The 4,998-nt window shown below is 34.1% G+C and overlaps 1 protein-coding gene across 1 annotated transcript in view; it reads right to left on the minus strand.

The window, feature by feature from the left end:
• Positions 1-4,042, minus strand: part of LOC122802921 (nuclear factor 7, brain-like) — a 78,343-nt gene extending 74,301 nt beyond the window's left edge. Inside the window, exon 1 of the mRNA XM_044072738.1 lies at positions 3,945-4,042. The gene's annotated coding sequence lies outside the window, so the exon portion shown is untranslated. The remainder of the gene's footprint in view (positions 1-3,944) is intronic.
• Positions 4,043-4,998: the final 956 nt, after the last annotated feature.

Genomic DNA, 4,998 nt, shown 5'->3' on the forward strand with positions numbered 1-4,998 from the left:
TTTCAGTACAAATATGTATTATAATGCTGTTAGAACTAATATGGTATCTACAGTAAGATGCTGAAAGTTGTAACTTTTTTCTGTGTGAACAATGTCAGTTTCTAATATTGCAGATGAAGGTAGCTAATACCTTGTAGACAGGCTATCCACAAGATTATTTTTAGACATAGACACAGTTCTGCTTATATTTTATTCATATGTGCAGCTAGGGTGGGGTGATAGTGAAAGCTATCCCAGGCATAAGATGTTAGAGGGAACATTTCTGAATCCTGGTACAGAAATGAATAACTGAAGCATGTGTGGTGTAAGGTCTAGCAAGATGTTTACTTCATTGTTTTTTTAGAAATAATTACTTTTGCTTGCTCCTCACTTAAGAGTTGAGGATTGTAGAAAGAGGCATGGCTTGCTCCTGAAGTGAGGAACACTAACCACACTGGGAAACATTCTTTGACAGGTGCCAGATCAATAAATGGCACCAGGCTCTAAATGAGCCAGCTACTTCTATGATTTTATTTTATTTGCAGTATATTTTTATTATACTATTTTATTTCATTTATTTATTTACTTAACGTTGACATTCTATTTGGGCCAATCCCATTTAGACATAGGCCTGGGGAGAAAAACTCCAATTAAAAAATATAGCACAAAACTGGCAAAGCAGAATTAGTTTAATAATGACAGTAATTAGTTTAAAGGTGTTAATAAAGGTGTGCTAACATGCTTGAAGTATAGCCATACATTAGTAATAGCTATATGGTTTTGCTAGCTGTAAGGTACACAGAACTGGAAGTGAAGAAGGAAAGTTAAGACATGTGGAAATGCAAAAGTATTAATAGCGGGAGAATAGATTAAGTTGGAAGGACTTTAGTAAAGCTCCATGAAAGTAATGCAGGAAGCAGGATACAAATGAGGTAATGGAAATGCACTGACTCGGCAATAGGTGGAGGAGAATGCAAACAGTGGAAACATTAGGATCAATGTGCAGAAGGGCTGAGTGATTGCAGCACTGTTTCCTATTACTTATTACTGAGGCAGTGTGCAATAAAACATGGTAATTGTTCTTAAAGAGTTTGTCTCAGCCACCATTTTCATTTCAGCTTATAAAATAGTAACTTGTCAAAACAACTTTAGGAAACAAGCTAAAGGGGCAGATGAAAAAAATGCAAATCCCGACTGAAGAAAGAATAAATTGTGTATCCATGCAGAGACACACTAACTGGAACACTAGTAAACAGGTATTACATAGAATGTAAACTAGACTGTACTAAAGTATTATGTTTTGAATGACTTTATGAGGACTAAAAAGGACATATCTATATAGGACTTTGTTGTTTCAAAATAAGAGGTCCATACTGTCTGATCTCCTAGCTGCCTATAATTGATAGCTACCACCAGAGTTTCAGTGCGCCTAGGTTTCCTCTTCATCAAAGATCAGACCAGGACAGAAGGGGCAAACTTCATCTGAAACTGTCTAAGAAATTTGAAGATGGGAAACATGATAGTTGCATCACAAAATGACACGTCCTTCTTCATAATTCAGCCAGATACCAGTCCTTGAGGACTGTTTTAAAATCCAGGCATGAGGAAAAAGTGATGCCAGTACACAACAGGCGTCAGGATTCAGCTGACATATATCCTAGGACCCATTTCATATGTCATCAGCCTTCTTATACATGATGAGCACATTCAGCTGACATACATCCTAGGACCCATTTCATATGTCATCATCCTTCCTGTATTCCACTTAATAGGCTGTCTAAACACACCAATGACCCAGTTAGTTTTGTACCTGACATCTTTTTTTTTTTCAGTAATAATTCTTTATTTTTTTCCAAATGTTAATACAATACTACAACATATTTACAATATATACATGAATGCTTCCAACAGTTACATAGTCATTATACATAAATATATACTTCTAAATAGGTATTACAAAAAAAGAAAATAAAAATCTAGTATCAATATAAGGCTTATCTATAGTAAACTCCATAATTAGTCTGTACTTCCCGGAGAAAAGTGGACTGGAACCTTAAGCTAAGACAATATTAAAAATTTGCTCCCATATTTTTGTGTTATTTACACTTTTCTTATGATCATTAATTAGTAATTTGTGTGCTAAGATATGTTTTATCGCTACACCCTTAAAGTTTTCCCATGAAGTCTGGGATGGATTCAACCAATTTGTAGCTATGTACAGCTTCATTAACAAAAAAATATTTATGAGTATGATCCTTTGGGATTTATCCATATTAATTGGCAGAATATAAAGAATCATAAACTCCCAAGAAAGTGTAGACTGTTGATATCCCACTTTTTATAGTTGGAATTTCAAAGAATTCCAGAGTTTAAAAATACATTTGCAACTCCAGAACATGCGTAAAAGGTCAGCCGTTTGATCTATACAATATGGGCATTTAGGTGAATTTTTTGAATTAAATTTATAGTACCTGACATCTTAATAAACCCTTAAGAAACAAGACCATAAGGGCACATTGTGAATCATTGCAAATTCCTACAGATATATTGCTGTTAATATCCCAGCTTTTCTTGGTTGGAATCTCTGAACATAAAGTATGGATGAACTGTGTTGCCGTGTAACTTAATGGACACTGGTATGAGTTTCACATTATTTAGAACCTTGTCCATATGATGCAATAGACTGGGGCACTGCTGTCTCCATTAATGGTCACATTATTCTACCTTTCTTCTTGACATTTAAACTCAGAATCAAAGGTTTGCAATAATATCAGCACTGTTGGTAATCAATGGGACTGTCTGATTATGTTACACTACTATCCCTTGTCAGAATTTCAGCAACCTTTTCACTCCAAAACATTTCCTCAGCAACATACACCACTTTGTTTTCCAGGAAACGATCACTCTTTTCACATTTATTTATTTATTGTTTGGTAACCGGGTAGGTGGACTGGTCTAGAGACCCTTTTTTTAGACATGTCATTGTCAAATACACCTTTTCAACTTCTGTGAATCTATATATGTTTTCTAATGTCTCACTAGTCTTTTCTGTTTACTTTTGCAGTATGGATTTTATTTTGTCATCTTGTTTTACACAAGTTCTCAGAAACAAGATTGTGCTTGTTTAAAAAGTCAGTTATGGCCTGAAGTCTGTCTTCATCTTGTTGTCCAGTGGGCTTCATTATACTTTCACCCTGGATACCACTGCTCTTAGTTAATGTGCTGTAAGGCAGATGACTTTTCCACTATCTGGGCAAATAATATTCTGTGGCAACTAGTTCAGGTTGCCTGTATACCTTTTAACTACAGCTCTAGGGCTCAGTTGTGCCTCAGCATGTCTCTGTTAAATTTAGAACTATTTGAAACACATTTCTGGGATACTGAAACGTGATCACATTTAGAGCAACATAATGGAAGCTCTCGTGGTTTAAGTCCATAGTGCAGAAATAACAGAAGCCACCCAGCTTTCTTGGTTTTTAGCACAGTCACACTAACAATTAGAATACATAGTGTTTTTTCTGCTGTTCAGAAGATGTTTAATTCTGGCAAAGCCACTCACACACAAAATCCCTTATTATAACTAAGCTGCAGAGTTTTGCTTTCCTGTTCCTTTAAACAGAGTGTAACATGACACGGTGGTTTACGTAACAAGCAGAACACCCACAGCAGACTTTAAGTTTCGGATTCGATTCTCCTGCTTAAAAGATATAGCTAAAGGTATAGCAGACAATCAACTGTCAACTGTAAACTCTAAATTGCTCTTTGGAATGACAGAACATGCAGTGGGTAGAGTGATAGATTTAGCAAGAGACAAAATGTAATAAAATACAGTTCTTCTTTTTACACAAGAGTGATAGTTTGACTGAATCCAGAGTGCACACTATAAGCACACTAACTAATACAATTAATTATTACTTCTTCTTCATGTCTCTTAGATAACTATTGCAGTTCAGTAAATGGCTTACCTGAGAAGTTTCTTCATTTGTAGACTGGTGTTTACTTCTTTTCGGTTTTAGTGTATTCAGTAGTACAGCCCCTTGTGTTTGACTTCATTCTGTATGCTCCTCTTTTATAACTCCTCCCCTTTGTCAAGCATTCATAGAGAGTAGCTCCTGGCCTTATGCTCTCTATATCTCATGTGTCATTTCCTTATTTTAGTCGCTGGTAAACAAGGTGTGTGTGTGTGTGTGTGTGTGAGTGTGTGTGTGTGTGTGTCTAATATATATATATATATATATATATATATATATATATATATATATATATATATATATGTATATTTATTTATTATTTATTTTTACATTTGTTAATCGGGTTTGTCTGTCTGGGTTCTTAGAAGCCCATTTTCAGCAGAGACCTGAGGAGAGAAGCTCCCAAAAAAAAAAAAAAAAAAAAGTTTTAAGTAAACAAATAGTAAGAACAAAGATAAACACAGATCACATTTTAAGTATATATATATATATATATACATATATATATATATGTGTGTGTGTGTGTGTGTGTGTAGATATCTATTTATCTATCTAGCTATCTATGCTTAGTTTTAAACTAAATATAGATATACATATGTATAGACTATAAAGTTTACTGTGGGTGTTTATTAATATATATATATATATATATATATATATATATATATATATATATATACATTTTAATATATAGTTTTATGTATATATATATATATATATATATATATATATATATATATATATATATATATATATATATATATATAAACAATTCCCCCTTTACCATGTACCTCACCAGGCACCTGCAATAGTTGGAATGCCATCAAAGGTTTCTCACGAGGAGAATCCAGGGTATAAATGCCTTGTCCTACTCAGACAACCTTAAGGGTCTATCTTTTTACTCAGTCTCCTGCAGGTTACTGCGAAATTCATAGCTTTGTATGATGCTATCAACTACCAGGGTCTGATGGACCTCTTGCACATCTGCAAAACAAACAGCACCACAGGTATATGTATGTATGTGTGTGTATAGCAAATATTTGCAATA

The sequence above is a fragment of the Protopterus annectens genome, chromosome 5.part0 (genome assembly GCF_019279795.1).
Source record: "Protopterus annectens isolate FY-2018-M chromosome 5.part0, PAN1.0, whole genome shotgun sequence".
NCBI lineage: Eukaryota > Metazoa > Chordata > Ceratodontiformes > Protopteridae > Protopterus > Protopterus annectens.